Consider the following 13790-nt stretch of genomic DNA (forward strand, 5'->3'; position numbering starts at 1 on the left):
TCCTGCTTATTTAGGTTTTCATCTTGTTTTTCTAAATGATTTTATGTCTAGATCAGGGTGCCTGATTTGAGAGCGTTTATTTTGGTGTTATTTTAGAATGACACGTAGGCCCCTTATTTCTTTATAAAATACTAATATAAGCAGCAGAAGTTGCACCTGCCCACAGGCATTTACACCTGATCTCGCCTGGACTCTGCAAGTATGTGTGCAGTTAGTGTATTTTATAATCTGTGTGTGTACTTGTGAACTCCATTCATGCTCTGCCCAAACTCCAATCTTGTACACACCTACTGGCAAAGTATACACCATCATAACATGTATGTAATTTTATGCTAGTTCAGTGGTTCTTAAACCTAGTCCTGGGAGCACCCCAGCCAGTCAGGTTTTCCGTATATCCACAATAAATATTCATGAGTTAGATCTGCATGCAGTGGAGGCAGTGCATGCCAATCTCTCTCATGAATATTCATTGTGGGTACCCTGAAAACCTGACTGGCTGGGGTGCCTCCAGGACCAGATTTGGGAACCACTGTGCTAATTGGTATTTCATGAGTCCAGGTATGCGTGTAAATCAGAATTTTACATGTGAAAATAATTACAAAAATACCCTCTTGGTGCTTTGCATTTTTGAGCCATTCTAGATATAACCATCGAGTGGGATTGACTGCCCTATGGCTATCTTGTTTCCACTTGGGAGTTTTGTTCATTATGGAAGGAGGTACATTGCGGTGTTCTTTTTAATTATCAAATTCTTGGTTGGGGGAGGGGGCTATTAGACCACAAAGCTGAAGGTTTACCTGTGAGATTAACACTCTGTTACTAACCCTATTTAAAGGGTTAATACTAAGAAATTTGGGTCACTGTAAGAATGATGGATACTAGTATCAGTACAACAAGCTCGCTTGTTTTAGAAAAGCATTCTGAAGATGGGCACTAGATAGAGATCAAGAACTTTAGAAAAGATATTTCTGATCCAGAAAGATGCAGACTTTGGTGTGTTTCATTTGTTTGAGTTGCTTTGCTCCTTTCCAGGTAACTTGAGGAATTCCACTTACTATTGGTGCTGCTTTTTCTCCTCTCTCAGGGGTCCTTTTACCAAGCTGCACTATAAAGGACCCTATGGTAGCAGCAGGGGGAGTTTTTGCCATGTGCCAGGGCCCTTTTTACCTCAGCAGGTAAAAAGCCCCTAAAAAAGACATGGCCATGCATTAAGATTATTCTTAAAGCATGGCCATGCGGTGGGGAGCACTTACCGCCACCCATTGAGGTGGCGGTAAGGGCTCCCACAGTAACCCAGTGGTAACCACTAGGTTAGCGCCGCACTAGAAAATACGGAATTATTTTCTGTAGAGCTGGAAATGGCAGTCGCTCGAGGCGGAACTTCCACCGGCAGCCGTGTTGGGCCAGCGATAGATCCAGGTTGCTGCACGGCAACCCTTTAGTAAAAGGGCCCCTCAGTGTCTTGCAGTCTTCAAACTACTTTTGTACCCTTTGTCCTTCTTCTGTTGCTTTGGGTGGTTCATTCTACTCTTCTTGCATGTTGATTTGTGAGCAGTTTCCTTGGAGATTGTTGCTGGTCTTCCTCCTCTATCGGCATTGCCTCATTCTGAATGCCTTGAGAGTCATTATTCTAGCGTACTTTCTACCACTTTCATCCTTCTTTTGTGCCTTGAGGGTTTGATGCTTTGTTTTGGGATCAATGGCTTAGCTTGTTGAGGCAGACTCTTATTTTTGCACCTTTATGTTTCAACGTTTTTATTGATGACGAAATAAGTATAATATAACAAATACTGAAAAATATAAAACTGCAACTGTACAGTGAAGCTTCACATATGAGTGTTAAACAGACTATCATCAAGTTTTTACATTCTCCCCCCCCCTCCCTACCCTCTCTTCCACCCTCCCTCCCCCCTTATTTCTATGGATGCCGACCAATATTGGGGATAATGGGTTTAAACATTCAGACCATGCATACTGTCTAGATAGCTTATAATAGATTAAGGATCAAACTTCGCCCCCGTGGACTAAGTCCATGTATATATCGGCCCCATATTGACATGAACTGTTTTTTACGTTTTGGGGCTCCCTTCGCCTCTCTGGCTTCCCAGGTGGCCAACTCATGTATCTGGTTCCTCCAGGGCCAGTACACCGGTGGGTCCGGGTCTATCCACTTCTGTAGAATAGTCTTGCGCACCACTAAGCATACCTTGCTACACCAAACTCTCTTTCCTTTCGTCTGGTTCGCAAAAGCTGCCTTTGTATCCAAGATGTAATGGTCCCAGGTTCCACCCACCGAGACCTGCGTTATGTTAGTTAAATAGCTCTTGATTTGTCCCCAAAATGCGTGTATCCTTGGGCAGCCCCAAAAAGCATGGTATAAGCTGTGAGGTGCATGATTGCATTTTACACATTTACTATCATTTGTGGCCACCATGTGTCCCCATTGTTGCCCTGACATATATGCTCGCATAACCACCCTGTATCCACACTCTCTTAACCTTTCATCTATGGTGACGGGATGCGTCCCAGTGTTGCCTGGATGTCCCACCCTCCCAATGAGCTCCCCGAATCTCTTTCCCATTTTTGTATAATACAGTGGTGGAAATAAGTATTTGATCCCTTGCTGATTTTGTAAGTTTGCCCACTGACAAAGACATGAGCAGCCCATAATTGAAGGGTAGGTTATTGGTAACAGTGAGAGATAGCACATCACAAATTAAATCCGGAAAATCACATTGTGGAAAGTATATGAATTTATTTGCATTCTGCAGAGGGAAATAAGTATTTGATCCCCCACCAACCAGTAAGAGATCTGGCCCCTACAGACCAGGTAGATGCTCCAAATCAACTCGTTACCTGCATGACAGACAGCTGTCGGCAATGGTCACCTGTATGAAAGACACCTGTCCACAGACTCAGTGAATCAGTCAGACTCTAACCTCTACAAAATGGCCAAGAGCAAGGAGCTGTCTAAGGATGTCAGGGACAAGATCATACACCTGCACAAGGCTGGAATGGGCTACAAAACCATCAGTAAGACGCTGGGCGAGAAGGAGACAACTGTTGGTGCCATAGTAAGAAAATGGAAGAAGTACAAAATGACTGTCAATCGACAAAGATCTGGGGCTCCATGCAAAATCTCACCTCGTGGGGTATCCTTGATCATGAGGAAGGTTAGAAATCAGCCTACAACTACAAGGGGGGAACTTGTCAATGATCTCAAGGCAGCTGGGACCACTGTCACCACGAAAACCATTGGTAACACATTACGACATAACGGATTGCAATCCTGCAGTGCCCGCAAGGTCCCCCTGCTCCGGAAGGCACATGTGACGGCCCGTCTGAAGTTTGCCAGTGAACACCTGGATGATGCCGAGAGTGATTGGGAGAAGGTGCTGTGGTCAGATGAGACAAAAATTGAGCTCTTTGGCATGAACTCAACTCGCCGTGTTTGGAGGAAGAGAAATGCTGCCTATGACCCAAAGAACACCGTCCCCACTGTCAAGCATGGAGGTGGAAATGTTATGTTTTGGGGGTGTTTCTCTGCTAAGGGCACAGGACTACTTCACCGCATCAATGGGAGAATGGATGGGGCCATGTACCGTACAATTCTGAGTGACAACCTCCTTCCCTCCGCCAGGGCCTTAAAAATGGGTCGTGGCTGGGTCTTCCAGCACGACAATGACCCAAAACATACAGCCAAGGCAACAAAGGAGTGGCTCAGGAAGAAGCACATTAGGGTCATGGAGTGGCCTAGCCAGTCACCAGACCTTAATCCCATTGAAAACTTATGGAGGGAGCTGAAGCTGCGAGTTGCCAAGCGACAGCCCAGAACTCTTAATGATTTAGAGATGATCTGCAAAGAGGAGTGGACCAAAATTCCTCCTGACATGTGTGCAAACCTCATCATCAACTACAGAAGACGTCTGACCGCTGTGCTTGCCAACAAGGGTTTTGCCACCAAGTATTAGGTCTTGTTTGCCAGAGGGATTAAATACTTATTTCCCTCTGCAGAATGCAAATAAATTCATATACTTTCCACAATGTGATTTTCCGGATTTAATTTGTGATGTGCTATCTCTCACTGTTACCAATAACCTACCCTTCAATTATGGGCTGCTCATGTCTTTGTCAGTGGGCAAACTTACAAAATCAGCAAGGGATCAAATACTTATTTCCACCACTGTATATCCTAGATTGTTTTGGGAAGAGCGCGACACTAGCGCTTTGTATAGGGTTGAAACTGACATTCCCACTATCCCTAGGTTTTGAAAAAATGTGTTTACCTTATGTCCAAGTTTCAGTCTTAGGGCATGCTGGTTCAGATGTAGAATGTAATGCTTAACTTGAGCATAGGCAAATTGGTCTCCCCAGGTATTCCCTATCTTATCTCGTAATTCCTCAAATGTTAGTAGGTTCCCTTCTGGTCCCATCAGGTCTTCCACCCTTGTGATTCCTTTGTTTCCCCATCTTATAAATGTAGTATTACTCTGCCCTGGCTCAAAATTCGGGTTTCCTCTGAGTGTTAACAGTTCAGATATTGCTGGTGTGCCCCCCATGCTGATGACTAGCCTTCTCCAAGCCATGCGCATTGGTTGTAACAGTCGACAATGCTTAAACTGGATCGGAACCTGCCTTTGATCGAGATGTAGGAGGGTAAGAACATCAAAGGGGGCGAAATATTCTCGCTCCACCTCTATAGGTGTAAATATATTTGATTGGCCTATCCAGTCTCCTACATGTCTCAGTAGGCAGGCCTGGTTATATAGGGCGATATCAGGCATTCCCATCCCCCCCCCCCCCCCCCCCCCCCCCGGCGCCAACCTCCCAGTAAAGTTTTGAACTGCATCTTGGGCTTCTTTTTTCCCCAACAGAAGCTACTGAAAAGTTTTGTGATTTGCGCTAAATCTTTTCGTCGCAGCCGGATGGGAAGCATTTGCATGAGGTATAACCACCTGGGAAATATCACCATTTGGATTAGATTTATCCTGCCCCTCAAGGACAGTGGGAGGCCATCCCACCCCTCTAGTTTGGTTCTTGTCCCTTCTAACAAAGTGGTGACGTTTAAATCATGCAATTTCTCCAAGTCCATTGTTAGTTTTATCCCTAGGTATTTGAAAGATCCTTCTGCCCAGCTTAGTGGAAAGCTGTGATCCCATAATGATTTCACTGCCGTTGAGGAAGCAGGAAGCTAAGGCTTCCGACTTAGTCAAATTCAAGCTAAATCCTGCATAGTGACCATATTCTTTCATCAGTTCCATGTGTGCCGCAAAAGATGTCTGGGGTTCTGTCAACAATACCAATAGGTCGTCCGCAAAAGCCGCTATTTTAAATACGGTCGTACCCACTCGAACACCTTGCACTGTTGGACTTGCCATTATATCTCGAATCAGCGGGTCCAATGACAACACAAAGAATAATGGGGATAATGGGCACCCTTGTCGGGTTCCTCGGCATATCGGGAACTCCTCAGATTCCATCCCATTAACCTTTACTCTTGCTTTTGGGTTACAATAAAAAGCCCGAACCGCTGACAGAAATCTACCATCAAACCCATATTTTTCCAGCGTGGAGAACAGAAATGGCCAGTACACCTTATCGAATGCTTTTTCTGTGTCGAAACTAATAAGCAGAGAGGGTGTGTCCTTCCTACGTCTCGTCTCCAATGCCCCTATTATTTTCCTTAAATTCTTGGCAATGACTCTACCCTCGACAAATCCAACTTGTGCTTCATGCACTAGCTTTGGTAGTACTTTTTTCATTCGGTTGGCCATAATTTTTGCTAATAGTTTAATTTCCACATTTAGAAGTGATATGGGGCGATATGACTCTGGTTGTTTTGGGTCTCTGCCTGGTTTTGGGAGTATCACTATTTGTGCTACAGATAAGATCTCAGGCACTCGTTCCGCATCCACCATCGTATTAAAATATTTAGTGAGAGTCGGTGCAATAAGCTCTCCCATCATTTTGTAAAATTCTATGCGCATGCCATCTGGACCAGGCGCCTTAAGAAGGGTGCCCTGTCTAATAGCCAGTAGTACCTCATCATCTGTAATTGGTTGGTTCAACTTGTCTTTATCTCGGTGACTAAGAGTTGGAAGGTCTAAATTATCTAGGTACAGGGATCCTGGCATTGTCGGCTCCACCGGCTGCGCATACAATTCACTATAGAATTTGGCAAAGGTCTCACAAATTTTATCAGCTGCACGTTCTACTGTCCCTTGGGTCCCTCTGATTTGCAGTACTTGTCTTTTATTCCCTCTCGGGTTGGCTAGACGTGCCAGAAGGCGCCCTGCTTTGTTTCCAAAGCGGTGCAGCTGGAATTTATAATATAAGTGGGACTTAGAGGCCCTTTGGTGTAGAAGCATATTCAGTGAGGCTTGGGCTTCTAAGAGATTACTGTGGTGGATATCTAGGTGTGTCCTTCCATATATCTGACGTGCCTTACACACTAACTTGCTTAAACGTAATATTTCCCTATTTCGTGTCTTCCTAACGTGGTGATAGTAACTGATTATTTCCCCTCTTATCACTGCTTTTGCCGCGTCCCAGAACAAAACTGGGTCTCCTATATGTTGTTGATTCAGGGTCTCATATTCCTCCCAGCGCTCTTTTAGTTTTGCCTTGAAGGCGTCATCTCCTGCTAGGTCCAAGGGAAATTGCCAAGAGTTCCCCTTGCGTTGATTTATTCCCAGCTCCCAATCTAAGCATACCCAGGCGTGATCAGAAATCGTGTAAGGGCCAATGGATACCTCCTTTACCCTCTCCAGCATGTCCTCTGATAGGAGTATGAAATCAATTCTAGCCTGGGACTCATGTGCTCGTGCGTAATGTGTATAGTCCCGCTCAGTTGGGTGTAATATTCTCCATACATCTATTAAATCTAATGTCTGCCCCAACCTTTTCAGGCCTTTGTTTGAAGCCACCTTGTCTGTCCTCTGGCCCTGTGAACTATCTATTGAAGCATCCCACACCGAGTTGAAATCCCCGCCCACCAAGACATGTTCCCCTGGGTAGGAACTCAAGTGTATCACCTAGTTATAAAATTGCCTGTCATATTGATTGGGTGCATATACGTTACAAATTAGCAGCTTCTGACCAGAAACTTCTATTTCCAGCAAAACATATCTACCTCCAGGGTCCGCTACTAATGGACTTATTGAAGTCGCCACTCCTTTACGGAGTAGCACTGCCACTCCTCCTTTTTTTCCTTGTGCCCCGGCAAAGACGCACTCCCCCACCCACCATGTTTTCAACTTTGCATGTTCCTCTGGACTGAGATGTGTCTCTTGCAATAAAGCGATATCTATATGGTGTCTCTGCAAATGTTGTAAGATTTTTGTTCTTTTTATTGGGGAGTTGATGCCCCCTACATTCCATGTGACTAGCTTAACCATGGTGATCACTATATGTGATCTGGTCCTCTGTTGGTATTCTCTTAAATCAAATGTTTTCCTCGGGTGGACGCCCCAGCCTGCGCCCCCCCCCCCCCGAGTATATCCTCTATGAGACCCCAGTCCTTCCCCAATATGAAAGTGTTACCCCCCCTCCCTTACCCACCCCTTCCCTTCCAGCCCCCACCAACTCCTTATTGGCACCATTGGTGCTCTACTTCCATGTACCCGATCAAGGACCCCATCTAGTTTGCTATATTGTGTTTTCCCTCCCTTCACACATAGTAAATAGTATTAACATCAATATTTAACATTCAACGTAACGACCTAAGGCACCCAAACATCCTTTAAAGCGGTCTTGAGCGATGCCCGTTCTCTCCTGGCATATACTGAACAACATTATCAGCAACATTTAACTTAATTATTTAAAGCATTTAAACACCATATACAATATTCCTGAGCATTACACACTGTCTCCTCTATGCTTCTGATCACCATAACTAGACCTGAAGTATTTTTAGTATTTTGACTCATGTCTTGGATGTACTCAGTTTTTCACGCTCTAACTGATCCATGAATGCTTGGGATGCCTCCACATTTTCGTAAAATTGTACAGTTCCATTGTGTTGTACTCGTAGCTTTGCTGGGTACAACAGGCTAAACCGCACTTGTAGTTTGTGGAGTCTTCTGCAGATCCGGGAAAATTGCTTGCGTTGGAGGGATACTTTAGTGGAATAGTCCTGGAAACACATAATCCATTGCCCTTCCACTTCCAGCTTCCCTCCATTCCTGAGAGCAGCTAGTATTTCCATCTTATGGTGATAGTGGAGCAGTCTGAGTATTACCACTCGCGGTCTATCGTTGGGGGCTCTTCTGGGACCCAGCCTATGAGCTCGTTCTATCTTTACTGGGCCCACGGTGCTTTGAGACAACAATGTCTTAGAAAGCCAAGGCTCTAAATAGCCCCTCAGTTCAGCATCTTTTATCGATTCAGGTACTCCGACCAATCTGAGGTTGTTCCTTCGAGAACGGTTCTCTAAGTCGTCTACTTTGTCTTCCAGTGATGTCACTGCTTTCTTAAGGTGCTCAATATCTATTGTTGATTCCTGCGCTTTGGTTTCCACATCGCCCAGTCTTTGCTGTACCTCCTGCAAATCTGCAGTAAAGTTTGTAAACTGCTGGTCCATTCCATCTAGTTTATCCATTATTTGTTGCAGTTGATGGTTCAGAGTCTCCTCTACTGCGGTTTTCACTTCTGCAACGATTTCCGATGCCCATGCAGAGCTTACCGACGGGGATGGGGGAGAGCTCTTGTCAGCCATCTTGAGCCCCCCTCCTCTGGTTTTCTCCGCCTCCTTTTTTGATCCTTGGGCTGCCATACAAATATTTAACAGATAGCCCTTTTATGGTGAAGTCCCGTTGTCGCTTTTAGTTTGCTAAAATGGTGTTTCAAACTGGGGTCCCTTGTTGCCAAAGGACGTCTCTTGCACTCTCTATATTATACGTGACAATTCGCCTAGGTTTCCTCCCTTCTTTTCACACCCAGGTATAACAGGAGGGGTAAAAAATGTCAGAGTAAGGCCTGTCTGGGAGATTGCTGCCTACCTGACCTTTCCACAGCGGTTTTTCTACTGGCAACAGGTTCTTCCGAAATCCTTCCCTGCGTTGGTCAGTGGCCTCCCATCTGCAGTTCTTCTCCCCTCACTGCTGCGTATGGCCGCCCGTTTCGTCGTGCTTCGCTTGAGGCCCCTCCCCCTCTCAGGTTTGTACAGTTGACTGGGCTTATGTCCTCCCGACTGCCAGCGGGTTAAACCCCGATCTTCTCCAGCGTCGCCGCTGTTTCTAATTTTGCCAGCCTCCGCTTTTATTTCTCCAGTGCTGGGCGTCTGCGGTGTCCTGCGGGGGAGGGGGGCAAATCTTCGCGCCTTCCTTCGTTCGGCTCCCGATTATTTATGGGCTTCTGGGGGTGTCTAAGTGCCGTTTGGTCCCAGCTGACTCCCGAATGTCTCTCGAGGTGCTTAGCGCCGTGTTGGGGTCGCGCTGTTCGGGGGCCCTCGATCGGGAACTCGTGGAGCTCACAGAGTTGCGGCCATCTTGGCCGGCTGCTCCACTGGAAGAGCTTTTTTGCACCTTTATTGATGACTTGGGTCTTAATTCCACTGTTGTTATTGACACTTGTAAGGGGTCTGGGAAAGGTCCGACTGAAAGAGTGCTGAGGCAGGGGCTCAAGGAGGAAGTATTCTTAAGGAAGAGAAAGGTTCACTCTCAGGTTCCTAGTACACATGAGATTAGCCCCCTAGTGGCCAAGAGGCCGGTCAGAATATTGAGTAGGGGAAGGAACTACCATTCCCAGGATTCATCACACCCTAGGCAAGACTTGCTGGAGTTGGAGGGCAGGGAGGATGATTGGGAAATGGTCTCTGATCAGGGTAATGAGGAGCAGCTGTGGAAACCCCGTGGGGAGGAGGCTATGGAGTATGATAAGATGGAGGCAGCTGAGGGGCTGGAGGAGGAGTGTATGGAGATTTCAGCTCTAGCACGGACCCAAGGGGGTAAAGTAAAAGGTTTCCTGTCTGCTACAATACCAAAACTGTTTAAGACTGGGGAAAGAAGGCTGATGCAGTGGCGAAGAAGTCTGTGGAGGATGTTAGCCTGATGAATTACCTATGTGAGCAGAAGGGAGCATTATGAAGGAAGGTGATGTGGGGAAGAATGAAATGAAACTGTCTTGTTGAATGATTTGAAATTGTGTGAAGAAGTGCCTGGAGGGGGCAAGTCTGATGAAACTGACAAACTGCTGTTGAGTTAAATCAACGTCAGAAGTAGCTGGACACTTATCAGGCCCGCCGAGAGACTGGGCCGGGCCCGGGACAAGGCGGCCCCCGGCCCCGCCCCCACTGCCACCCCCCAGGTTGTCGCCGCCCCCCCCTGAGGAGGGCCCGGCGCCACAGTCCCACCCACTTCCGCCATCGGGCCAGGCCCCTTCCACCCAAACCTCCACCAGCAGAAGTGCTGTCTTCTGACTCCGGTGTGCGCGGCCCACAGACATGCTCCTCTCAGCTGATCTTTGCTGTACTCTGCAGGGCTTCTGTGCAGGACGTCAGACGCACAGAAACCCTGCAGAGTACAGTGAAGATCAGCTGAGAGGAGCGCGTCTGTGTGGGTCGCGCACGCCGGAGTCAGAAGACAGCAGTTCTGCTGGCGGGGGTTCGGGTGGAAGGGGCCCGGTGGCAGTGGCAGGTGGGACTGCGGTGCCGGGCCCCGGGAATTTTGTCCCCCCTGTCCCCCCCTCTTGGCGGCCCTGACACTTGTTAACATTTCATAAGGAAGTGAGTTGGACTATGTTAAGAAAAGGGAATCAATAAGGGTTGTGCCCAGTGTGACTAAGGATTAAGCCAAATAAATCCTTAATTATAAGAAGCCTTGCCGTTGCTGTGCATTTTGTGGGAGCTTGCTGTAAAATACTGAAGGGTGACAGCCATTTGGGAAGGGTGCCAGAGCAAGCAAGTACAGAGAGAGGACAGGACGGTGGTTGGAGCTTTCTGACCGACAGTGAAGCTGGGAAAGCTAAGCAGGATCAGCCCTGGCTGGTCAGTGGAAGAGGGACCAGCAGACACACTTTAACCTTTTTTGTTCTGGCCAGGTTGTTTTTTTGCCACCACTGGTGCTGCTTTGCTCCACTGCTAGCACACTGTTATTGTAAGCAGTGGCGTAGCTAGGGTAGTTGACACCCGGGGCCGGTCGTTTTTTAACACCCCCCCCCCCCCCCCCAAATCCAGTACTAGGCATACCGAGAATACAAAACACTCAGGACTTATAGAGCAATTCTACCATACCATAAGCAGTAATTTGTACGAGTCATACAAGGAAAAGGAAAGCATCTTAAACACTACAGTGAGCACTAGAACATCAATTCACCTATTGTAAAACAAAAACAGATAGATTAGTACAGATTGTCAGTCCTGCACAGTCAATGCCAACCGAAAGCCATGTCTTTTTCACAAACACAGATACACCCTAATCCACTATAGAATAAGTAATCATAAACTTTCTATTTAGACAAAAATTAAACTGAACCCCCGATGCCAGACTCTGCATACAATGCAACACCACAGAAACAGAAAATGTCCCCTACCGTGTTTTCCCGAAAATAGGACATCTGCCGAAAGTAAGACCTAGTAGAGGTTTTACTGGAATTAGCCAATATAAGGCCTCCCCCCAAAATAAGACCTAGCAGGGCCACCGAGAGCCGGACAAGACCGCACCCGCGCCCCCCCACCCGAGGTCGTCGCACCCCTACCCGAGGTCGCCGGCCCCCCCTCCACCCGCCCTCCGTCGCTCCAGAAACTAACCTCCTTTCACTTTCGCAAGTTCGCAGCAACCACAAGCAGCAGCAGTAGCAGGGCAGACCTCTCCTTCCTTCTGTGTCCCACCCTCGCCTGACGTAACGTAATGTCAAGTGAGTGCGGGACACAGAAGGAAGGAGAGGTCTGCCCTGCTACTGCTGCTGCTTGTGCTTGCTGCAAACTTGCGAAAGTGAAAGGAGGTTGGTTTCTGGAGCGACGGAGGGCGGGTGGAGGGGGGCCCGGCGACCTCGGGTGGGGGGACGACAACGGAGGGCGGGTGGAGGGGGGCCCGGCGACCTCGGGTGGGGGGACGACCGATGTTTCCCCGAAATATAAGACCTGTCCTGAAAATAAGACCTAGCGGGTCTTGGGGAGCAAAAAATAATATAAGACAGTGTCTTATTTTCGGGGAAACACGGTAGTACTGTGCAAAATATAAAGACAGCAGATGTAAATTTGAAAAAAACTAATACCAATCACCACTTTACAAATTAACAAATAGAAATAAAATAAATACAGAAAATAAAATAATGCCATTTTATTGGACTAATACATTTAGCTTCCAGAGGCCAAAATCTCCTTCCTCAGGTCAATACAGTATAGTACTGTTACAGTATCCTATCCTGACCTGAGGAAGGGGGTTTTGTTCTCTGAAAGTTAAGTCAAAATGTATTAAAATTAGTCCAATAAAAAGATTACCTTATTTACATGTTCTATTTATAAACATTTATTAACACAGCTACATTACTATATCCTAAAGCAAAAAAAATAAAAATATATATTTTATTTACAGTTTGTTGTCTCTGGTTTCTGCTTTCCTCATCTTCTTTTCACTGTCTTCCTTCCTTCCATCCAGCATCTGTCTTCGCTCTCTCTCTGCCATCCAGTGTCTCCCCTCTCTAATGTCCCTTCCATCCACTGTCTGCCCTCTCTCTCTCTGCCCCTTCCATCCACTGTCTGCCCTCTCTCTTCCTTCCATCCACATCTGCCCTCTATTTCTGCCCCTTCCATCCACCATCTGCCCCAGTCTGCCCTCTTTCTCTCTCCCCCTTCCATCCACCATCTGCCCTTTTTCTCTGCCCCTTCAATCCGTCTGCCCTCCCTCTCCCATCCATCCAGGGTCTGCCCTCCCTCACGTACCCCCGTTCCATCCAAGGTCTGTCCCCTCCCTCTCTGCCCCCTCTTTTCAGCCCCCAGTTCCAGCCCCCTTCATCCACCACATGCCTTGAATCCCACCTTTTCAGCCCCAGACCCATTCTCCCACCTGCCCCAGGCATGGACCCATTTTCCCTCCTGCCCCCTTGTCAGACCCCAGTTCCAGCTTCAGACCCATTCTCCCATCTGAGCACTCCCCCACCCCTCCCCAATCACCTCTGAGCACCCCTCTGAGCTCCCCCACCCCTCCCCAATCCCCTTCTGCCCTCTGAGCACCCCTCTGAGCTCCCCCACCCTCCCCAATCCCCTTCTCCCCTCTGAGCTCCTCCACCCCTCCCCAATCCCCTTCTGCCCTCTGAGCACCCCTCTGAGCTCCCCCACCCCTCCCCAATCCCCTTCTCCCCTCTGAGCACCCCTCTGAGCTCCCCCACCCCTCCCCAATCCCCTTCTCCCCTCTGAGCACCCCTCTGAGCTCCCCCACCCCTCCCTAGTCCCCTTCTCCTCTCTGAGCACCCATCTAAGCTCCCCACCCTCCCCCATCCCCTTCTCCCCTCTGAGCTCCCCCCCCCCCCCCCCCCGAGCCGGTCCCATCCCCCCTCCCCCTCCATTTAGACCCGACAGAGCCCTCTTCTCCTGCCACATCCCTGCCTTTTTTAAAAAATCCATGCAGTGACGCAGGCAGCGCCTCGCGTCTGCCCTGCGTGTGCTGTGAAGAAGAAAATCGCGTCGCTGGCATCGGGCCTTCCCTCGCTTTCTCCCGCCCTCGAGGAAATAGGAAGTTACCTCAGAAGAGGAAAGAAAGGAAAATCAGTTACATCGAGATATTTGAAGAAAGAGGGAACAGAGTTAACAGCTCTCAACTTCAAATACTGTTTTCAGAGTAAAATTTCCTGAA

The sequence above is a fragment of the Microcaecilia unicolor genome, chromosome 7, assembly GCF_901765095.1.
Source record: "Microcaecilia unicolor chromosome 7, aMicUni1.1, whole genome shotgun sequence".
Lineage (NCBI taxonomy): Eukaryota > Metazoa > Chordata > Amphibia > Gymnophiona > Siphonopidae > Microcaecilia > Microcaecilia unicolor.